Source organism: Monodelphis domestica, chromosome 5 (genome assembly GCF_027887165.1).
Source record: "Monodelphis domestica isolate mMonDom1 chromosome 5, mMonDom1.pri, whole genome shotgun sequence".
Lineage (NCBI taxonomy): Eukaryota > Metazoa > Chordata > Mammalia > Didelphimorphia > Didelphidae > Monodelphis > Monodelphis domestica.
Window position 1 is genome coordinate 22,583,997 of NC_077231.1, and position 25,682 is coordinate 22,609,678.

General features: G+C 35.1%; 1 protein-coding gene across 11 annotated transcripts in view; it reads right to left on the minus strand.

Moving 5' to 3' along the window:
* SLC16A7 (solute carrier family 16 member 7) overlaps nt 1-25,682 on the minus strand; it is a 269,238-nt gene that overhangs the window by 141,411 nt on the left and 102,145 nt on the right. For 5 of the 11 annotated variants that reach the window (XM_056797701.1, XM_056797700.1, XM_056797703.1 and 2 more), the window contains one exon: nt 22,697-22,749. The exons of 5 other annotated variants lie outside the window; for them this stretch is intronic. The gene's annotated coding sequence lies outside the window, so the exon portion shown is untranslated. Of the gene's footprint in view, nt 1-32; nt 52-22,696; nt 22,750-25,682 lie in introns of those variants that run through there. One more of the 11 variants, XM_056797704.1, reaches the window with a different exon arrangement.

The window sequence follows — 25,682 nt, forward strand, 5'->3', positions numbered from 1 at the left end:
ATCTTATGTTTTTCTTCTGTGTTTCTACTTACTCCCACAGTTCTTTCTTTGGATGTGGATAGTGTTCTTTCTCATAAGTTCCTCTGGCTTGTCCTGGATCAGTGCATTCCTGCTAGTAGAAAAGTCTATTACATTTGATTGTTCCATAATGTAGCAGTTTCTGTGTACAATGTTCTCCTGGTTCTGCTCCTCTTGCTCTGCATCACTTCCTGGAGGTCGTTCCAGTTCACATGGAATTCCTCCATTTTATTATTCCATCACCAACATATACTGCAATTTGTTCAGTCATTCTCTAATTGATGGACACCTCCACATTTTCCAAATTTTTGCTATCACAAAGAGTGAAGCTATAAATATTTTTGTACAAGTATTTTTTCCTCATTATCTCTTTGGGATCCAAACCTAGCAGTGGTAAATCTGGATCAAAGAGTAGGCATTCTTTTAAAGCCTTTGTGAATAATTACAAATTGCCCTCCAGAATGATTAGACCAATTCACAACTCCACCAGCAGTGTATTAGGGTCCCAAATTTGCAGCATCCCCTCCAACATTTATCACTTTCCTTTGCTGCCATATTGACCATTCTGCTAGGTGTTTCATTTATTGTGTTTGTAGTCTCGGTACTTAGCACAGTGTCTAAGAAAGTAGATTCTTAGTAAATTCTTGTTGACTATTTGATTAGTGTCTCTTAAAATTTCTCATAGTACATTTCTTGAATCTTTTCGTTTTACTTACCACACTGTCTCATGCCATAACTATTTCTGTATTCATCTTCTCCACATGCTGGGTTATAATCTCTTTTAAAAGTAGTTTCTGCCATTCCCCAATTGGCAAATGCTCAAAGGATATGAACAAGTAATTTTAAGAGGAAGAAATCAAAAACATCAATAATCACATGAAAAATGTTCAAAATCACTTGATTAAAGAAATGCAAATTAAAGCAACACTGAGGTACCACCCCACATCTATAAGATTATCCAATATGGCAGTAAAGGAAAGTAGTAAAATTTGTAAGGGCTGTGGCAAAATTGGGATGTTAATGGATTGCTGGTAGAATTGTGAACTGATTTAACCATTCTGGGGGTAATTTGGAACTGTCCCTAAAGGGCTATAAAACTGTATATACCCTTTAATCTAATAATACTACTCCTGTATCCAAAAGATAATCAAAAAGGGGGAAAGGGCGTGCTTGTACAAAAATATTTATAGTTGTTCTTTTTGTAGTGGCAAAGAATTGGAAATTGAGGGTATATCCATCAATTAAGGAATTTCAGAACAAATTGGGGTTCATGTTGGTGATGGGTTACTATTGTGCTATATGAAAAGATTAGCAAGATGATTTCAGAAAAACTTGGAAAGATCTGCAGGAAATGAAGCAGAGTGAGATAAGCAGAGATGAGAGAAAACTGTAGATAGTAATAGCAGTATTGTCTGATGACCAACTGTGAAATCGTGGCTACTTTCAGCAATGTAAAGATCTGGGACAATCCTGAAAGAATTATGACAGGGAATGCAATCCACCTCCAGAGAAAGAATTGTTGGAGTTCTCTTTCACATCAGTGTATTTATGTTTTTTTTTTTTTTTAGAGTTTGGGTTATTATGTATGAGTGTGCTCTTACAACAATAACCAATATGGAACTGTGTTTTCCATGACAATAAAAATAAAATAAAAATAAAAGTAGTTTCTTTATCATATATATTTTTGTATTTTCATTATCTAAGTGCATTGAGATATTTAGGAGCTTAATAAATCTTTGCTGTCACTAATTGAAGTATATAGCATTTTCTTAAGAAATTTTCTTATGCTACTGTATGGAAAATATAGTCAGGATTTAGAGTTGGAATGAACCTTAGAGAATATCTGTAGAATTCCAGGTATATTAGCATCTTGAAAATATTATTGATGTACTGATATCCTATATGTTCATATACCAGACTCATGGTCATATTACTTATTGATTATTGCATTGCCAAATCTTCAGTCCAAAGGACAAAAGAATTCCTACATTATTTGCCACAGGGTCCTAGCTACCACCTTGTTAGACAACATTCCTTTCCAAGTCCCATGTTTGACTAGCCTCCTCCTCTTTGATTTCATGATTGTCAATTCAACCAATGTTAAAACCTTTGCCATGTCACATATTCATTAGTTACCTCCCACTCCACATTCCTAAATTCTCCAATAAAACTTCGGGGACACGTGCAAGCCAGTCTCTTTTCTCTTGAGAAGCATCACCAGAGCTTGCTACATCCCTCATGTTTTAACTCCTTGTCTCTCTCTTTCTCTCCTCTATCCATATTCCCTCAGTTTCTAATCTCCTTCTCAGGTGTCCACCTACGAGAATGTTAAGATGTAACTACAGGAGGTTACATTATGGCGCCCAACATGGGGCAAATCGCCTGAGGAGACGGTATTGGTCTTCAAGAATGGAGATGGATCAGCAGACCTGCACTTGGCCAGTGGGGTGAGTTGCTGTTCCATTATGGAATATGGGTCAAAAACCTGTCTTTTCATACAGTGAACTACTTAAAGTTATCTTGAAATGTTGTTCTAACTTTCCAGAACAAGGAGTATTTACTAAACAAGAATGGCATTTAATATGGTTAGCCCTGGAAAAAAAAAAAGACGCATAATATTACCAGCAATTTGGATCACATGGAATCTAGTCAGAATACTGCACAACATGTGGATAGTTGAGCTGTTTCTCAGTTTCCACCCCCACCTTTCACTAATTCTACTAACACTTAACATATGGCCAATGCTCTTTCAACTTTTATGGCTTTAACTGACTCTATCTATTCATTCCCTACCACACCTTGCTCAAGGCTGCTGCAGAAACTGAGAGTAAGTGACCCTCCCTTACCTTAGGATGATTCTCTTTGTCCTCCCTTCCCCCCCACTCCTCCTGAATTTCAACCTCCACCTCCATGAAAACCTAATGCAGGATTACAATACTTTTAACTCTGGAGAAGAAAGATCGTAAAACAGCTTCTCCAAAAGAAATTAGAGATAATTATGAGAATGCAGAAGTAAATTTAGAACATCATAATAATGTTGCATTCCTGACTACTAAAGAGATCAAAATCAGGGTAATTCAGTATGATAATGAAGCTCCCTACACCAAAGAGCTGTTGGACAAGATAAGCCAGTAATCTCTAAAGCCAGATCATTGGTATCAATTGAATCTGTGAGATTATTGCAGAAGTTTTCTTAACTTGAAAACTGCTATTTCAAAAGTTATGCAAGGTACAAACTAGAAAAAATAAGGAAATCCATGTGCCCGTTACCTATGATGAATTAACTGGCACAGGTAAATTTAGAATTCTTAATAGGTAATTGTTATATTCAGAACAAACCTTTAATCACATTGGGCTAGCTGCTAAAAGAGCATGACAAATTGTAACTAAACAATGTAATGTTAAAGAGTTCTTTGAGGAGACAATTGTAAACCTTAAAATTTCACAGACTTATGAATGTTAAAAACTTACTCAAAGGTTTTCTCTTAATGAAATTAGTCGACACAGCAGCATTTTTTTTCTGACTTACTAAAGAGATTAATCTACTCAGCTGTCAATTCAAAATGAGCTGTCTTTTGGAAAACATCTACTGTGATTGGTAGATGGAAGAACTTAGGGGAGGTGACATAGGAGATTTTGCCCTTAAAAATAACAGCTCAGAGAAGAGCTGGAGGTCATTCTGAAACATTCAGATTGAGGAGGACTCATTCTGAAACATTCAGATTGAGAAAGGACTGATTCTGAAACATTCAGATGGAGGAGGGAGCTGGTGAAAGTAGCTGAGATGATGCTGGCCTGCTGTCACTAGAATCCTTGCTTAGGCAGACCTTGTGGTGAGTGTTAAAAGACTGACTGACTGACCTCTCTCTCTTAAGACTCAGGTCTAGGCCATGTTGGCTTAAGGCCCTTTATACTTATTTCCTTTTTCTCTCTTTCTCTCTTTTCTTTAATTCCACATTTGTATTAATTAAAATCTATATAAAACCCAGTTGACTTGGGGATTTGAATAATTGGGAATATTTCCCTGGCGACTACCTTATATTTGATTTAAAAACCAAGACACTGTAGTGAAACATATTTTCTGCGGTCAAATTTACTCACCCTCTCTTATATCTATCACAATTTATATCTTCCACCATTTTAACTCACACAATTCCTCACAAAAGGGCTATAAGAACATGCCAAGACATAAAAGTTTTAGTCCACAAGAATCTGATGGCAGCTCAAATAAAAAAAAAAAAAGAATACGTGTTTGCTTTGCCTAACGCAAAGCTGGACATTTTAAATGATCATGTCCCAAATTAAAGCTGAGATGGTCTCCTGAATTTTTCAAAGAATGTCCCACAGAACAGCATTGGGCCACACCATATCTACTAAGACCACAGGCCTAAACAAAATTTAAACATTGACGAAATAATCCTGAGCTACTTTAAAATTCAGGACACCAAAGAAAAGGCTCTTGACTCCAAAAAAGTTTAAAAAGGCAGAAATTTTGCTCTCAAGCAAATAGCCAGAGCAAAAGACTTTTCTTTATCAGCAAAACTCAGCGCAGTTTTAGTATATCAAAAGGGGATCTGGGAGATTGCTATAAATGTCTTTAAAACACTCCCAGAGAATACAGAGCAACTATTATTTAAAAACAAAAGTATCATTCCTCACAATTTACAAACTTTAAGCATTGTTAGGGAGAGATATAAATCTCAACTAAAGTTTTTCACATTTTTGCAATTTATAATTAAAAAAAAGTATACACCTGATTTTTTTAAATAGATCTTTGCTAAAAGATGGAGTTACCATGAAGTCAAATTTAAAATCAAATAGCTCAAATTTATATTGGACATGGCAAATTAGAAAGAAATATCTGAATATATTTCTTTATAGGGAAAGTAAAAAATTTTCTGATATTTTTCATATACCATAGGCTCTTTGGACAAGAGATATTTTATCTCTAATGAATTTTAGTCTAAATTTTAGTATAACTTTAGGTTAAGTACAGCAGTACAAATAGAAATTTTAAGGCTTTTAATTAGATATGAAGCTACATTGGCTGATCCAGTCACGTGACTTGATTCTAAACCTATTTGGATCTTAAAAAGAAAATTACTCCAGCAGATTGATAAATTAATCCTGCCACGTGGATGGCTTAACACATTCACCTTAGGTTAAAAGTTTTTACCACAAGTACTGGAATTAGTCAACAGGAAAGTTAATACTCAGTACAATTATTTAGATGACAAGTTTAAATTGGTCTATGCTTCAGAGAAATTTCAAATATATTCAAATTTTAAATATATAAGAACAATATTTTTTTAAACAGGACATTAGTTCACCAAGAATAGAAATAAGTGGAAATAGTTAAAAAAAAAACCTGAATGATTTTATGAGGCACATTGACGTAAAACATAGGAGCTCTCATATAATTATTAGTTATTTTAAAAGAAAATTTTGTATTCTCCTAAGCTTACAACTGAGGCTAAGAAAGAAATGCAAAAACCTGTTAGGAATAGATATTGGGAAAATGATAACTCAAACCAAATAACTCCACAACAATATAACTTAAGTGGTGCTCATCCAAAAAATACTCAGGATGCTAATGCCCCTCATGGGGGTGCCCTTCAGGGGGGTACCCTTCAGGGGGGTGCCCAAGGAACTTCCCAAATACAATGAACGTGTCTGGGAAGGGGGCTGGGGCACAGGAATCAGAGGATACAACCTTTGATTTTCTGGACCCTGATGTCCTACTACCCATTGTCCCTATCCACTGCCCCCCCTATACTAATGAACCCCATGTTACCTTAAAGGTGGGTAACACCTATTATGATTCTCTTTTAGACATGGGAACTTCCAGGTCTTTATTAAAGAGTACACCTGATTTGCATTGTTATTCTGTTGGCTCAGAGAATGTAATGGGAGTATCAGGAATACCCCAAAGGGTTAAAAAACTTTCCCCTAGAATGGTGTCTGTAGGACCCCTAGAGGTATAACATTCCATCTATTTGATGCCTGACTCCCCTTTAAATATGCTGGGGAGAGACCTTGTATGCAAACTCAGAGCCACAATAATTTGCTCCCCAGATGGTTCCTTATCATTGAAGTACCGGAGGAATCATTAAATTTACTCCCTGTAATTCTCTCAGAGAGTCAGGAGGGAAAAGTGCATCCTACCTTTGCAATACCTGAAGATATACCAGAGTCTCTTTGGGCTATATCTTCTTTCGATGTAGGCTCGAGATCTCGAAGATCTCGGTAAGTTCAGTGGTATCTCCCTAAAGTAGAATATTTGGGGTTCACGCTGAATGTGGGTGCCTCCTCTATTTCTTCTAAACAAATTGAGAATATTCAAAATTTAAGTACTCCTACCTCTAAGAAACAGTTGAGAGCAATTTTAGGAGCAACAGGGTTTTGTAGACATTGGATTCCTTGCTATGGGGAAATGACTAAACCCCTTATAGCACTAACAAGAGATTCAGTCCCTGAACCCCTCAAATGAGAGCCAGAACACTTGTCAGCTCTATAAGATCTAAAACAGGCTCTCCTGTATGACCCCCTCTCTAGGCATCCCAGATTACAACAAGCCATTTACTTAGTATGTACATGAGTGAAGAGGGTTAGCTTCAGGTGTTTTAACTCAGGCTTTTGGGTAGATGACTCTTCATAGTTCAAACTTGAACCAAATAGAAGAACCTAATTATAAGTTTTCTGTTGACAAACCTAGCACATATTCTACAATTTAGTACTTTCAAAAGAGCCAGAACATCTAAAGATTCATTATATATTTCCTACTAATTATAAACCTTTCCACCCACTATTTAAGGTAATATTCCTTACCCATCAATAATGCCCTAAAGGTAAATTTCTATGAAGTACATCAGGGGAGAAAAATGTTATGTAAATTCCAGCTATATTTTGCGATTCAATTACTACAGAGAAATAAACAAAAAAATAAGTTAGTCATGATTCAAAGAAATATGAATCTATTTATCAGAGTTATATATTATTTCCTAAGTTTTTCATTTTAAAAGTATATTTGCTGGGGTTTAGTAAGTAAATGCTTATTATGATTCCTCAACAATTGTACATTTGGGGACACAGAATCAACATGGCAGCATAGAAGCATAAAAAGTTCAGACCTCTGAAAACCCTTCCTTACCAATTGCAAACTAAATGCTCCTAGGGGACTGAAAATCAAATCTAACAAGACAGAGCCAAGCTATACTCAATTCAAAAGGTATGCCCCACCCCAAAAAAAGTCAGAATCAGAAAACATGCAGGTTAAAGGGGAAGGCAGAAGGAAGGTCCCAGGAACCCTCCCCACCACCTAGAGAGCTAAGCCTCCAGTGCCAGCAGGAACCTCTGGGCGGGCAAAGGCGCTGATCTGCAGGGTGTAACTTGCAGGCAGGGCTATGCCAGGTTCAGAGCATAAGACACAGGCAGTGGGGAGGGAGCTGGAGAGGGACTGCAGAGCGGGTATCCTGGTCAGATTGGTGGAGACCCTCCATATTGCTCCAGTGTTTCAGGAGGTTTTGGCCTCAGAGTACATCCAGGTAAACCCAGCTGAACTTAATACTATCAAAAGACTTCAGAGGACAGTGAAGCCTAAGCTCCAACACCCCTCCCTCTCAGACAGTTGGATTTTAATACAATCAAAAGTCTCCAGAGGACAGGGAAGCTCAAACTCCAAAACTCCTATCACACAGACTGCATTGAGAGATCTGAGAAAGCTCCAAGAGGGGAGACTGACAGAAAGCTCCAAAACCAAAAAAATGAGAGGAGCAAGAGAACAGACAAATACAGGGAGCAAAGAAGGGGTAAATATAAGCAAAGAACAGAAAAAGAAAAAAGAAATTACCATCAACAGCTTCTGTACAGGCAATGAACAAAGAGCAAACAGAACAGAGGAGGAGGCACACAATCAAACAAAAATCGCAGTGAATTGGATAGAAGCTTTGGAAGAACTCAAACTGCAATTCAAAACACAATTTAAGAGAGGCTGGAGACAATTGGGAAAAGAATTTAAAAACTAAGATAAGTCATCTGGAAACAGAAAATAGTGTCTTGAAAGTCAAAATCAACCAGCTTGAAAATAAGGTAAAGGAGATAAAAGATGAGGTAAAGAAGATGAAAGATGAGGCAAAGGAGATGAGAGATGAGGTAAAGAGAATGAACGATGACCTCAAAAGAAAATCAGATCAGAAGGAGGATGACCAAAAAACCAGGGATGAAATGCAGTCTTTAAGAAACAGAATACAACAACAAGAATTAAGTGACCTCACAAGGCAGCAGGACACTATAAAGCAAAACCAAAAGAATGAAAAAATTGAGGAAAATATGAAGCATCTCATTCACAAAACAGAAGATTTAAAAAATCATTCGAGGAGAGACAATTTAAGAATCATTGGTCTACCAGAAGACCATGACAAAAGAAAAAGCCTGGACATAATACTACAAAAATTGTCCAAGAAAACTGCCCCGATACTTTCGAACAAGAGGGAAAAGTGGAGATTGAAAGAATCCACAGATCACCTCCTGTACTTAATCCTAAACTGACAACACCCAGGAATGTTATAGCCAAATTCAAGAACTATCAGACCAAGGAAAAAATATTACAAGCAGCTAAGAAGAAGTCCTTCAGATACCATGGACCACAGTGACGATAACCCAGGGTCTGGCTGCATCCACACTGAAGACCCAAAAGGCATGGATTATGATATTCCAGAAAGCAAGGGAACTAGGTCTACAACGAAGAATCAACTATCCAGCAAAACTGACTATATTCTTACAGGGGAACGTATGGTCATTCAACAAACTAGAAGGATTCCAAGAATTTGTAAAGAAAAAACCAGACCTAAACAGAAAATTTGATGTCTAAGTACAGAACTCAAGAGAATCATCAAAAGGTAAATAAAGAAGAGGGAAAAAAGAAAAACAAAACAAAACTACAACAACAACAACATTTTAAGAGACTCAATAAGTTAAAATGATATGTATCCTTATGAGAAAAGAGGTCACTGGTAACTCTTAAAAATTGTTCTAATCACCTGGGCAGCTAGAAGAATTACACTTAGAGGGAACAGTGATAAACTGTATAGGGTGAAATGACAAGACATAAATAGGTATATAAATATATATATATATATATGCATAAGTGCATATATATATGTATACATATACACAACTAGAGCTAAAAAAGAGGTTAATACTAAAAGAATTGGGAAAAGAAACAAAATATGTATGTAACAAAGAAGCTCATGGCAGGAGGGGAGAGAATATCAATACACTGGAAGGGTAAAGAGACTGGAGATAGGAAATACTCAAGGCAGGACTAGGAGTAGAAATCAAAATGCTGGGAAATACACATAATCATAACTCTGAATGTGAACGGAATGAACTCACCCATAAAATGCAAGTGAATACCAGAGTGGATTAGAATGCAAAACCCTACCATATGCTGTCTAGAGGAAAGACACATGAGGAAGATAGATACGCATAGGGTGAAAGTAAGAGGATGGACCAAATCTATTGGGCATCAACTGATAAAAAGAAGGCAGGAGTCACAATCCTGATATCTGACAAAGCTAAACTAAAAATTAATCTAGTTAAAAGAGATAGGGAAGGTAAATTACATTCTGATAAAATGCAGAATATATAATGAGGAAATATCAGTACTCAACATTTATGCACCAAATGGCATAGCATTCAAATTTCTAAAGGAGAAATTAGTGGAGCTCAAGGATTAAATAGATAGAAAAACTATACTAGTAGGAGACATGAACCTTCCTCTATCTGAACTAGATAAATCAAACCAAAATATAAAGAAGAAAGAGGTAAGAGAAGTGAAAGAAATCTTAGAAAAATTAGAGTTAGTAGATATGTGGAAAAAATAAATAGGGACAAAAAGGAATATACCTTCTTTTCATTAGCACCTGGTACATTTACAAAAATTGACCATGTATTTAGGGCACAAAAACATTGCAAACAAGTGCAAAAGGGCAGAAATAATAAATGCAACCTTCTCAGACCACAATGCAATGAAAATAATAATTAGTAAGGGTACATGGAGAGATAAATCAAAAATTAATTGGAAATTAAACAATATGATTCTCCAAAACTGGGTAGTTAAAGAACAAATTGTAGAAACAATCAATAACTTCATTGAAGAAAATGACAATGATGAAACATCCTTTCAAAAAGAATGGGATGCAGCAAAAGCAGTAGTCAGGGGGAAATTTATATCCTTTAGTTCATATATGAACAAATTAGTGAGGGCAGAGGACAATGCATGCAAATTAAAAAAACTACAAAGTGAACAAATTAAAAATACTTATATGAAGATTAAATTAGAGATTCTAAAAATCAAAGGAGAAATTAATAAAAGTGAAAATCAAAGAACTAGTGATTTAATAAATAAGAATAAAAGCTGGAACTTTGAAAAAACAAATAAAATAGACAAAGTACTGGTCAGTCTAATTTAAAAAAGGAAAGAAAAAAACCAAATTGACAGTATTCAAGATGAAAAGGAGACCTCAGCTCTAATGAAGAGGAAATTAAGGCAATCATTAAAAAGTATTATGCCCAATAATGTGGCAATAAATATAGCAATCTAGATGATATGGAATAAATACTTACAAAAATATAAATTGTCTAGAGTAAAAGTGGAAGAAATAGATTACCTAAACAACCCCATATCAGAAAAAGTCATTGAATAAGCCATCAAAGAACTCCCTAAGAAAAAATTCCCAGGTCCAGATGTTTTCACAAACGAATTCTATGAAACATTCAAAGAAAACCTAATTCCAATATTATACAAACTATTTGACAGAATAAACAAAGAAGGAGTTCTACCTAATTCTTTTTACGACACAAACATGGTACTGATCCCAAAGCCAGGTAGGTTAAAAACAGAGAAAGAAAACTATAAAACAATCTCCCTAATGAATATAGATGCAAAAATCTTAAATAGGATACTAACAAAAAGACTCCAGTAAGTCATCACAAGGGTTATCCACTATGAGCAGGTAGGTTTCATACCAGGAACACAAGGATGGTTTAATATTAGGAAAACCATCCACATAATTGACCATATTAACAAGCAAACCAACAAAAATCACATGATTATCTCAATAGATGCAGAAAAAGCCTTTGATTAAATACAACACCCATTCCTATTGAAAACACTAGAAAGTATAGGAATAGAAGGGCCTTTCCTAAAAATAATAAACAGTATATATCTAAAACCATCAGCAAACATCATCTGCAATGGGGATAAACTAGAAACCTTCCTAATAAGATCTGGAGTGAAACAATGATGTTCATTATCACCTCTATTACTTAACATTGTACTAGAAACATTAGCAGTAGCAATTAGAGAAAAAAATTGAAGATATTAAAATAGGCAATGAGGAGACCAAGCTATCACTCTGTGCAGATGATATGATTGTCTGAGAAAGGTCTAATTACTCCAATTTATAAAGAGCTAAAGCAATTGTACAAAAAATCAAGCCATTCTCCAAGTGATAAACGGGCAAGGGACATGAATAGGCAGTTTTCAGCCACAGAAATCAAAACTATTAATAAGGACATGAAAAAGTGTTCTAAATCTCTTATAATCAGAGAAATGAAAATCAAAATAATTCAGAGATATCACCTGGCTAACATGCCAGCAAAGGAAAGTAATGATTGCTGGAGGGAATGTGGCAAAGTCAGGACAGTAATGCATTGCTGGTGGAGTTGTGAATAGATCCAACCATTCTAGAGGCCAAATTGTAACTATGCCCAAAGGGGGTTAAAAGACTTTCTGCCCTTTGATGCAGCCATAGCACTGCTGGGTTTGTACCCTAAAGAGGTAACAAAGAAAAAGACATGTACAACAATATTCATAGCTGCATTCTTTGTGGTGGCAAAAACATTGGATAATGAGGGGATGCCCTTCAATTGGGGAATGGCTGAACAAATTGTGGTATATGTTGGTGATGGAATACCATTTTGCTCAAAGGAATAATAAAGTGGAGGAATTCCATGGGGACTGGAATGACCTCCAGGAATTGATGCAGAGTGAGAGTAGCAGAACCAGAAATACATTGTATTCAGAGACTGACACACTGTGGTACAATCGAATGTAATGGACTTCTCCATTAGTGGCAGTGCAGTGATCCTGAACAACTTGGAGGAATCTAGGAGAAAAACCACTATCCACATTCAGAGGAAACACCATGGGAGTAAAAACACTGAAGAAAAACAACTGCTTGAATACATGGGTCGAAGGGATATGGTTGTGCATATAGACTCTAAATGAACATCCTAGTGCAAACATCAACCACACGGAAATAGGTTCTGATCAAGGATACAAGTAATACCCAATGAAATAGCGTGTTGGCTGCAGGAAGAGTAGGTGGAGTGGAGGGAGGGAAATAATGTGATTATTGTAACCAAGGAATTATGTTCTAAATTGACTAAATAAACTAATTCAAATGGAAAAAAAAACAAAACAATTGCAGATATGCATAAGCTCAACAAGTCAATTTAAAACAATTAAAGAGACAACTCAAAAGACCAAAGAGAGAAGATCTGACCCATGTTGGCCTACTCATGCATAGAAAACATATTCTCCAACAAAGTAAAATTTAATGGGGTTTGTTCTGGCAAAATTTCAACTGTCTAATATAAAATCATTCTTACTATTTTTTTTCCATTTGTGGAAAGGAACTATAACAAAACTAAGAAATCAGGTAAATCATCTTCACCCAGAAGCCTAATAAATCAGGGGCTAATGCTAGTGAATGCACATAGGTCATGTGAACATCAATCTTTACATTGCTTCATCCATCAGCTTTAAGAGTGAGGCTTAATCAGTTCAGTAGAAAAAAGTTATGAGTCATGTTTTCCCCCAATGACACATAAATATGTATATGCAGGCAGCTGCTCTCAGGGAGTTTTTTCCACTTTCTCCTGAAGGTCAGTTTACAGGAATTATTTTGTAATATGTTATAAATATAGAAAAGGCGTTTAACTGTATAATTATTTAACCTTCTGTTTATGTGAACATGGACACCAGTAAAGTTACAAATGGCACAAATGCAGAAGTAAAATGTTCCCACAACATGGAAACGTATTTGACATTTATCTGAACTCAGAGCACACTTTTAAATTTTATTTTAACTTACATGTTTATGATCCATAAATTGAATTCACTACATCAGGAAATGCTATATTAATATCATTTTCAATAATTTACTGATATTGAAATTGAGATCTTAAGAGTTGCCCATAGTCACATGCCCAGCAAGCAGAGTTCATGGGCTTATAGCTATAAATTTGAAAGGGACTTTCCAGACCATAGAGGACAACTCACTCATTTTATATATGAGCAAACTGAAGCCTAGAAAGATTAATTTATTTGTGCAGGATTCCATAGGTAGCCAATTCCAAAGACAGGAAATGAACCCAGATCCTCAGATTCCAGAATGTCTTTTTCTTTCCATCATCCCTCAGAGCCAGAGTTTGAAACCAGTTCTTGTTGTCCATGCTATGTTTGCACAGAAAAATCATTCACTCCAGAATAAGCAAATGTCAAATATACTGTCAGAAGTGGACACAAAATATGCCAAAGTTCCTTACATCATTCTAAAAGCAGCTGAAAGCATAGTATAAGGAGTTTTTATTGGCTAGTGGATAATGCTTGCCCTCAGGATTTCTTTTTTTTTTCTCCCTTAGAATTCTGATTTTATTGGTATAGAGATTTCCCACAAGAAAACACTCTAGATTGAAAACTCTTCTTTAACTTAGAATCTCAGAGAGTTATTTGGATCACAGAGTCAATGCATAAATGCACACATACATATATGTAACACATATGTAAATATCTACATCTATATATGTGCATCATACACTTACATGCATATATGTATGCATATATAGGAAAGATATACATATTTACATAAATATATATCTGTATATGCACTCTGAGGTCAGTTCTCTATTAATTATACCAGGCCACTTCTTTCCTTTGGGACAATGTGTCACAATTAAAACAACAATAACAATCCATCCTCCCATTATATTTTATTGAACTTTCTTATAAGCATTACTTTAAAAAAATAAAAAATGATATCAAACTTTCCTTCTAAATTTACTTAAAATTCATAAAATCCAATTAATACACATAAGTTCCTGACATAATGATCACAGAAATATTTACATGTAAAGCCAAAAGGCTTTACAATTTTAAATTGACTCCAACCTAAAACTTGTGTGGCTCATAGTGCCAGGAAATTCTCTTCCATTTTGTAGATAAAAAGACTAAGGCACAGAAAGATTAAACTAATGTCACATAATCAGAGAAATGGTAGTCAAACCCAGGTCTCCTAATTCTAACCTGGTAACCGCTATAAAACATAGTACCATTTGAATTTTGAAGCATATTAAATACTATATTAAATATTCTGTAAATTTTTAGACAATAAGCAGAGGGGGACAACAAGAATCATGTAATCAGGAAAAAATTAAAAAATAAAATTTAAACATTTTAGACAATATAAAAATGAATTTTAAGTGTATTTCTACAAATTTTCTCCCACCAAATTATAAATTATGACTTACTCTCAGAAAAATTTTTGCCATATATAATATAAGATAATTATATATACATAAATATACACATACACATATGTGTTTGCATATATGTATGGAGGCAAACATATGCACACACATACAAATAGGTGTTAAAGATTCATTATCATTAAAGTGACTCAATATTCAATGATTCACAATATGAAATATAAGTCTGTATTGGACCAAAATAAAAGGGTGCTGATTATTAGATGTCCCATGAGAATATACAAGGTTAATGTTCACTTGTTAATGTGTTATAGCTAGATTTTAACTATCAATCAATCAGTTCTTCAACAAGCTTTCATTAAATCTTTACATTGTAATAGACGCTGTGGACAAAAAGATTAAAATGAATTACAGATTTATTTATAAAGAACTTAATGACTCAAGAAATCATTGTAGTTTATGCTCAGCAGATCTGAAACTGGAGTGGGAGCACTAGGGTTTTGCCCTCAGTAAGCTGACATTTAGAAGACAACCATTCTTAGGTCCTTTCAGTAGCTTAGAAACAATTATACATTGTACTAAATTGAGAAAAATCATTTAAGATGAGAAACTAATAGTATATACGGTTATCTTGGGGGTATTTCCCCCTAGTAGCCTTATGTCTTGAGTATTCCTATCACTTTTCCACTGCATCTGTCACCCCTCAAAAAAAAAATGTTGATTTGCAAATTGATTCTTCATGTTGATTCCCTCTAGCAATCCTAAAGCTTGCCCTGAGAACCAAACTTGCCAGTTTAGGGTTCTGCTGCAGAGACTGTGAAAAATATAACCAAATAATGAGACAAATTGAATCCTGGATCTTATTTTTAAGCAGCTCACATTCTGATTCAGGATAAGTTAAAGGCATGTCCTCTAAGTCTGCAGCTATATAAACATACATGTCCTACCAGGTTTCTCAGTTTCTTGCTTTGACTAAATTGATCAAGAAATTCAGCCATTTTCTCCATCATGTTTTAGAATAGTTTTGCCTGATTTATTCACCCAATTGACTATTATTTTGTGATTGAATTGATGGGACAGATTTCTTGTTTGGGTGTCATATAATCATAGGCTATTTGTTCAGGAAGTCGTTGCCACCTTGAAAAATTGTCTATAAGTGAATGACACATTTTTTTAGTATCTCCATTATTTAATGCCAAGTGTCTAATTCCTCAGAATCAGCAGATTCTGTGATTTTATGCACCATGCTAGTGACCTTCTGTGTGATCTTTGAAAGTCAATTCAATTTTCTGAGTTTTCATTCTCATTTTTATTGACTTTAGTATGGAGAATAAAGCATTTTAATAAGAATAAATATGTAAAGGTAAAACAAATAGATGCTAAATACACAGTAAAATACTGAACTTGCAAAGAGACCTTGAATGTGAATTTCTCACAGCATATCCCATAATTCCTTGATTCCTCAATTAATATACAGAACGCCTAATTCACTGAGTTTATGTCTACTCTTGATGGGCTTTATGCAAAGCTTCCATTTGATGTATGTTGATGTTTTAATTTTACCTTCAATAATTTTATCTACTTTTATTATGCACATTATCTTCTACCAAGACTGCCTTTGCTGAATTAACAATGACTATATAATGGCATTAAAAAGGAAACATGCCACTGAGTTTCACCAAATCAGCTGAATGGAAATACCCTAACACACATTTTGTACACAGATGACTGTTGTGCAACTAATAGAGGTTCCATTTGAGATCAAGAATATATGATGGAAAGAGGCAGTTAGGATCTAAAGGAGAAACAAATGTGAATAAGAGAATTTCCTTTAAAATCCTGGATAGATTCTTTTCTGAAATCCAATGTGGGCCCCCACAATGGGGAAGTTTTCCAACCTTATAAAGCTTTATTCTTGAAGAATGAGAATTCATTAAAAGGCATCTATCATCTTTGAAACTAAAACTTACAGTTTTTAAGAATGTTGATCATTTGTAAATTAAAATTAGAGGTTGGATTTGATGATATTTGGGATCACTTTCAACTCTAAATCAGTAATACTAATATCCCAAGAATTTTTTTTTAAAAGGATGAAAATGTTTTGCTTCTTGTAGCATTAAGCAGAATTCCCATATCCAAAGATCTGATTGGACTAGAAGCCTTCGTAATAGCTAAATCTATTTAAAATCCATCATGTCTTCCTTCCTTCCTTCCTTCCTTCCTTCCTTCCTTCCTTCCTTCCTTTCTTCCTTCCTTCCATCTATCCTTCCTTCCATCCTTCCTTCCTTCTTTCCTTCTTTCCTTCCTTCCATCTATCCTTCCTTCCTTCCATCTATCCTTCCTTCCTTCCTTCTTTCCTTCCTTCCTTCCTTCCTTCCTTCCTTCCTTCCTTCCTTCCTTCCTTCCTTCCTTCCTTCCTTCCTTCCTTCCTTCCTTCCTTCCTTCCTTCCTTCCTTCCTTCCTTCCAAAACAGCTGAATCCATGAATAATCTGTCATGTCTTCCTTCTCTCCCCCTCTCTCTCTTTCTCTCTCTCTCTCCCTTTTTTCCTTCCAAAAATCCTCTACCTTCTCTCTTAGTATCAGTTCTTAGAATAAAGAGAGGCGAGAGTTAGGCAATTAGTGTTAAGAAATAGCTTAGAAGTGACAGAGGTCAAATTTGAATCAAGTTCCTACTGCCTCCAGGCAGGACTCTATTCACTGTGCTACCTAGCTGTCCCTCATGTCTTTTCTATAGGAATTCTGACCTATTGATCTCTAACTTGTTTAGTAGATATTTCTAAGATGTTTCCTGAGACATAGGAAGTTACTGGGCAAGGGGCAAACAACAAATAAGTGTCAGAGGCATGATTTGAAGCAAGATATTCCTAATTGTAAGAGGCAATTTGCTATATTGTGTAAAAGGTCAGCCCCAACACCAGAAAGACCTGGTTTCAAGCCCTGTCTCTTACATATAGCTCTGAGACCCTGTAGTCATTAAGCTCTTGGTGCAACAAATATTTTTATTTTGCAGTGAAGATACTGATCTGCATTGGTGGAGGGAATGACCTCCCCAGGAGTTCCCTCATACAATTCCTATCCTTGCTAACTTCACGCCCAAGAGTCCCCCGATTCTACCATCCTTAGACTTTTCAAACACAAAATAAATGTTATATTAGCATTGTGTTCAGTTAAAAATAAAAAAGAAACTGTAATGTGAGAAGCATTATAGTAACCCTGAGTCTGGAATTTCTGAACCACCAGTTCAAGGAAATGGATAATTTCCTGTTATCTCCCTCTTGTTTTTCTCTGTTATAGATATGAGAGCCATTGTATTCTGTTGAGAATTTGTACACACTATCTCCTCATATGGTCAGCAAACCTGAGAGAACCTGAGAGAGGGTCCTATACAATAGAGATACTGGCTCTCAGGGGGGGAAAAGTTATGATTTGAAACAAGCTGGCATCCCAGACTCACACAGGGGAATAGACTAGAACTAGAGATGAACAGATCTGGTCTCTGGATATGGCACCACAGTCAGTATCACCAACCTACTCTAATTTGCTATTAAATTGGCTAGAGTTGGCTTTTCAATCTGTCAGCATCTTTGTCTTTGAAGGGCATCTTTTCTTGTACTCTCAAAGCCTACTCTGTCTCTTTCTGTTCTCAAGTACTTTTATTGAAGGGGCTGATTTTTCTTCCTTTCTCAGGAATGTTTTTATTTCTTCAAACTGCTTTTCCCTGTTTTTACTTAAAAAGTTCTCTTTTTTTTAGCCTCTCTCACCCCCATAATAAAGGGTAGACCTGTCTAAACTTGAGTGAAAACAATATTATAATGACCTAGTTCATTTTTCAGATGAGGAAAAAGAGGTTCAAAGAGATAAAGTCATTTTGTCAGCATTATATTAAGTTCCAGGCAGTGATGATTAGAAGCAAAGTCCTTCAATGCCAAAAAGAGCAGTTTTTCCAGTAAGGATATAATATAATAATATAATATATAATATAATAATAAGGATAAAATATAAATATATGAAATATGAATACAATAATACATATAAGATTAATATATTAATACATATAATAATACATATAAGATAAATAAATATAAGATTTACAAATATAAATTATGTAAAATATAAAAATAGGCATAAAAAGACCAATACCTTTACATATTAATGTATTAGATGTTTGAAATTCATTGCACTATTTTATTGGCACTTAGGTGGCACAGAAGATAGAGCTCTGAGCTTCAGCCAGAAAGGTCTTAGTTTGAATTTGGCCTCAGAAACTAATTAGCTGTGCCACTCTGGGCAAACCACTTAACCTTTGTCTGCCTCTGTTTCTCTAACTGTAAAATGAGGATAACAGCACCTACTCCACATGGTTGTGCTGAGTTCTAAATGAGACCATTCTAAAGGGCCTGGCACACAGTAGATGCTTAATGAATGTTTATTCCCCAAATATAATAAACAGATCATTATTTCATATCAGTAGTGATTTTATGGAAATACTTGTAAAAATTTACCTAAATTATCTTATTCGATCTTCATGATAATTTTTATTATACATTTTATATTTTTTATACATTTTACAGATGAAGGAATTGAACATGAAGAAGGTTAGGTAACCTACCCAGGTTTACACAGATAATAAGAGTCTGAGGCAACATTTTAATTCATATTCTCTTGATTTCGAACCCAGTGTTTTATCCAGTGGACTATTTCACAATATGTGCTCCTTTTGGCCAAGCTTCATGTTTTTGACTTTCCTTTGCATACTCAGCACTTAGACCAGTGGTGCCACATAGAAAAAGTTTAATCAGAGTGTTCCTTTCTTTCTTCCCATAAATGTCAGCTTAATTACTATTTGTACTAAGGTGAATAGTTTCCAACTTCTGCAAGTTTTTCCTTCCTTTTTAATGTCAAAAACATTTGCAGAATCCCACTTCACAGTAATTAATTACTTTTTGCTTTTTAATCATTTTCAATCCTTTCCCATTCTTTGTGACTACATTTCTTTTTGTTTGTTTGGCAAAGATACAGGAATGGTTCTCCATGTCTTTTTACATATGGGGAAACTGGGACAAACAGAGTTAAATGACTTATCCAGCGTCACACAGCTAGGGAAGTGTCTGAGACTAGAACTGAACTTACAAAGATGAGTCTTTCTAACTTTAAGCCATTTATCTACTGCACCACCTAGCATTCTAGCGTCTGAGAAAATAATGGATAACAAAAAGTGACACTGGATTCAGTTTTGAGTGAATTTGCATTTTTTACTTATTAGGCACAAATTAAGCATTGATAATCTAAAAATATCAAAATAAAGCTCATTATTCATGCTTCAAAATTTATTAAAGGTAAATAAACACTGAAATGACAATGTTTGGAACATATTTGAATTCTTACACCTATCACAGTAATTTCTCTGCCATAGAAACCTCTGCCTTAGGCTATCTGTAGTAGTCTGGAAGTTTTAAAGCATTTTTTTAAGTGTAATAATTTTTGTTTCCATTTTTTCTTATTTTAAAAATGCAGGTTCTTGCTCTCTCTTTCTCTTTCCCTCTCTCTCTCTCTCACACACACACACACACACACACACACATATATATATATATATATATATATATATATATATATATATGTCTTCCTCTCTTCTCACACAGGGTTATTGTAAAGATAAAATAAAATAATATCACTGCCAGGTCACTTATTCTATTCCATCAAATAGATTCTTTTTCTACTCACAGCTCTCATTTCTCCTTGTTTGTTTTTTTCAACCTTTACCTTCTGTCTTAGAATTAATACTGTATATTGGGTCCAAGGCAGAAGAGTGGTCAGGGCTAGGAAATGGGGATTAAGAGACTTGTCCAGGGTCACACAGCTAGGAAGTGTTTGAGGCAAAATTTGAACCCAGATCCTCTCATTTCTAGGGTTGCTCTCTATCCATTGAGCAACCCAGCTGCCCCTCATTTCTCCTTGTTGACCAATCTTCAATCTCCTTCATCCCAATGTCTTTGCCATCCTCCTCCCAGATTGTAACCACCTGAAGGATGACGATCTTGTGCCACTGACCATACTTATATCACCACTGCCTTGCTCAGAGTAGGCACTTAAGAAATATTTGTAAAGGTAATAGATGGGATATTAGATTATTCTGTATAACAGATAATACAATTAGGACTGTAGGGGACCATAAGTACAACTTAGTATAACCTCCTTATTTTATGGATAAAGCAAATTAAGGCCAACATAGGTCAAATGACTTGCCTAAGATCACACAGAAAAAAAAAACAAGATTCAAACACAGGTCCATTAGCTCAAAATTCAATGCTTTTTCCACTGTGCCACTCTATAACAGCAGTAACCCCAGCTGAATAAAGATGTTTTGAATGATCATTGAATACACATATGCACACACATATGTACTTATAGTATGCAGGTATGTGCATATACATATACATGTGTATATGTAGGTATATGTGTTTTTGAGTCTGTGTACAGGCTATTTTTTTATTCTATTATTCAATATTTTATTCCATTTATTTCATTATTTAATTATTGCATTTTTACCCACTGATATTTCAAATTAGTAAGCTAGAATGATGCCAATATGCTTGATTAACAAGCGAATCAAAATTGATCTGATTACTCTATCTAATCACTGCTAAGAATAAAAGTTAGATAAACATTAACATGGTAATGTAAAGCTGAAAGGATAAGCATATTATAATGTGTAAACTATATCTCCCCTTGAACTACTTTATATTTGCCCTTGTGCATTTAAGTGCTTCATTGATAGGGTTTCCTTTTTTTTTCTTTCATCTCCATCACTTTTCCTCTTCTCTCTCCAATTCTCAATTAAATAAATAAGTGAATGAATAAATGTTCTCCCTTGAAATAAATCAGCATGGCCAAGCAAAACAAACCCTATATTTCCCCAGTACAAAAAGAGTCTTAGATTTTTAGATTAAGGTTGGACCTTAAAGTCCACTTAAAGGTCATTTACTCTAATTTTACAGATTAATAAAATGAGGCTAACAATATTCTAAATGATCTGTCCACGCTTAACCAACTAGTAAATGGGAGAACCAAGTTTTAGTTCCAAGTCTCCTCTCTCCAAATCTAGCACACTTTCCATTATACCACATTGCCTCTCATTTACTTTAAATACCTATTGGTAGAAATAGATGACCTTTATGGTCCCATAGAATTTTAAAACTATGATTTTATGAATTATAAAAGATCACATGCTTTTTAAAGATATTGTTTACTCAGAAAAGAATGAGACAGCATTGTAGAGAGAGTGAGTAGATTTTAGTATTAGGAATATATAAATACATATATGTGTGTATGTATGTACACAGGAGGTAATAGAGTACATATATGTATAGTAGTTTGGAATCTTTTACCTTTAGGGATCTGTCTAGAGTAACTGTAGGGGTGACTCTGAAATGGCATAGAACCAAATTATCTGAATTTTCATTTGAAACTAATAGTTTTGTTATTATTTATCATTACCATTGTTAAGCAAAGATATCTGCTCAGTTTTTAAAGGAATGTGATTTAAAATGGAACAAATTAGGCAAACCTTTAAAATCATTAACCAGAATGAAACATACAGCAAATATCTGAAGTTAGGGACAAAAAAAAAAATCCTCTGTACAGAAAGTTCTGGGATAAATCTTTTCTGGTTTCCATTCCAAAGAAGACTTGACACTAAGCAATTCAGAAAATTATTTTATACTATTTATAATCACAACAGCTTGTCCTAAAGCTGACACTCAGAAACCTACTTAAACAAGAGTTGCAGAATTATTTGCTTTTACCAGAACCTTCACTCTGAAATTCACATATCAAAGGACCAACATGATAGAAAGAGTTTTTAGCTTATTTAGACTCACAGAGATTTAGTTAAACAGAAATGTAGGTACCTTCCCTCCTCCAAAGACATAAATTAGAGATTCACAGCAAAAACAAAGATAAAATCTACCTAAATCAAATTTCTCTGTTAAACCAAAAATAATAAGCTTTATTTTTTAAATAACAGTAAAAAAAGTTTAAAATGGATTGAGTATAAAGCCAAATAAATATACAAAATCTCAACTCATTCTAATAAAAATACAATCTGTAGAATTCAAAAGTTACCTGAACAAAAAGAGAGCTCTCCTGAGACTGCCACTTTTCTCAGCTGCTCAAAGCTAAGGACAAAAGAAGCCAATCATTAACCTTTAGCCAGCAGCAAACTTACATATATTTCTCAAGAGTCTCTCTGCCCTTCATTCTTGTTCCCTTCAGATAGGGGAAAGGTGGGACACTTAGCTTCTTGAAAGACTTGTCTTGGCAAGTACTATTAGTTCATACTTCCACTTTGACAACTGGATAAATTATATCTTAGGTAAATTAGAGAGGCCCATTATTTCCTTCTTTCAGCTTTAACCATCATATTCACACTCCCCCCTTCCCCTGAAACTGATAGAGATATAGCTCCAAGAAGTTTGCTTGTCCTGTCAATATCCTATCAGATATTTCTAGAATCATGGAACTAAATAATTTGTGAGAACTTGTAGGTAATTTTATTATGGAGGAAACTGAAGCCTAAAACAATTACAAGACCTTCCCAAGGTCACAATGAAACCTGCAGACAGGACAACAATCTAACACTCTAGTGTCCAGGACAGAATTCCTTCCACTATTCTACTGCAAAATATAATTATGGGCAGCTAGGTGGCCCAATGGAGTGAGAGCTAGGTCCAGAGCCAAAAGCTCTTGGGTTCTCTAGGGCATCTCTAACACCTATGGATCACTTTGCATCTATCGAGTAGCCCACTGATAAATACATAATGAGTAGAGAAAATTGCATCAATAGAGACATTATGAAATGAAAAATGAAGTAATCTGGAGGGGATCCTCCCTGAGAGCTTCTGGCTTCAAACACTTCATAGGTGTGTGACCCTGGGCAAGTCACATAACCCCCACTTCCTGGCTCTTACCCTCTTCTGTCTTGGAACTAGTACACAGCTATGATTCTAAGATAGAAGGTAAGGATTTCTAAATTAAATCAAACTGAACCAAACAAAAAAAAAAGTATTATAATTAATTCATCCCAAAACCTTTACAATGTATCTGGTTAACTTGTGATACTAATTAACTAATTAATACTAACAAGACTAAGGTTTCAGGGCTAGTTTGCTTGTGTGGCTGGATGCCTTCAAGAATAATCAGTTTCAGTTCATTTCAAGATCACAGACCACAGCCCCTAATTTCTGGCATCCATCTTACAAAGGCATGACTTGTTCCTATCCCATGATTCTCAATCTCCTGCTTCAGGACACTGGTACTGGCTAGCTCCTCTGCTTAGAATGAGCTGTCTTCTCACTTCTACCACCCAGACTCTCCTTTTTCCTTCAAGGTGAAGGTCACACCTTCTACATGAAGTCTTTCCTGATTTCTTCAACCTTTTCTTCCAAACTATCATGTAATTAACTATGCATACCTCATTCACATGTTGCATTTGAATTTGAATCTCACAATAATCCTAAGAGATCTGTATCATTGCCCTCATTTCATATGTAAGGAAACTAAGTCTTAGAAAGCTAACCGGATTTTTTTCATTATTGCATGGTTATTCAGTGTCAGAAACTGAATTTGAACTCTGATCTTCCTTATTCGAGAATTGATTCATTATGTCATTTTCCCTCCCAGACATTCCTTCTCCCCAGTAAACTCCCTAAAAACTGATGTTGTTTTTTTCATTGCATCGCTAGCACCTTTGGATCACCTTGAATCTTTCAGGTAAAATATTGATATATACTTAATGAATAGAGAAAGTTGCATCCATAGAAACATTATGAAAGGAAAAAGAGGTAGTCTAGAGGTGATGGCTAATCAAGGATCACCCTGAGAGCTTCAGTACTATATATTAATTATTAATTAATTAATTAATTAAAGAATTATTAAAAATAATAATAAATAAAATAAAAGTACTCTATATTAATAAATAATTAATAAATGAATGGAGGACTTTTCAAAGGACAAGAATGAGAATGAGAAACCCTAGAACTAAAAGGGTTTGCAGTCTAGATTGGCAGAATGTGAACTCAAAACAGCATAATGTCACAAGTTCCTTAGAATGGAGGGAAAATGCTTTTAACTGTACACCTTTTATCCTGCCACTTGAGCCTTGAAAGCTCAGGTGTTAATCACAGGAAAGGGGGCTATCAAGATGTTAAACACAGGGCAGCACAAGCAGAGGCAATCATTAGAACAAAAAAACGAAGCCTGAAACTGAGGCTAAATTAGCCCATTGGGCCAGCAGACATGAGGAATGCTGGCCCAGTTGTTGTAGCACTCAGTACAAGGGCAATAATACACTATCTTTTTTCTCTCTTTTAGACTTTCTCCTGGAAACCAGAAAGCTTTCCTTCAGGGCATTGAGAAAGTCTATTTACTTTTCTTGGTTTTAGATATTTACTTTGTCTTTCTAAACAGTGTTAATTACATGCCTTTGTTAGTCTGGATATTCTGATTGGAAATGCTTTTAGGAGGAGTCCATTGAAGAGGGAGCATTTTTCAGAGAAGAGAATACCTAGATTTAAGGCTGTCTTGTCTTGTTAGAGAACTCTGTCTCTGAACTAGTGGGGGGGAGGGAAGATTTACAGATATTTTGAATACAATTTCCCAAGACAGGAGAATTTATATGGACCAACTCAACTATACAACAAATTGTTGGGGGAAAGGGAAAAAGGGATCTTTGAATAACATTTTACCACACAGTCTCACCACAATTGAAAGTTCATATTTTCTCATTTAGTATGTGACAGTAAATCACTGACAATTATAGTGAAGAGAATAAGCATTTATATATAGAACCTAATATGTGCCAGGCTTTTGTAATTATGATCTCTTGTTTATTCACAACAATCCTGAGGCAGTAGGGGCTCTTGATCGCCATTTTTTAGAGTCCATACAGAGGGTGGTCAGTTCAGTTTATCCAGGCTAACACAGGTGGTGTCTGAGGTTGGATTTAAACCTAGGTTTTCCTAATTCCAGGCCAAGCTATTTATCTACCAAACCATAAGGTAAATAGCTGAATTGTTTAAAGTGTTATTCCCAAATTCTAAGCCACCTTTCT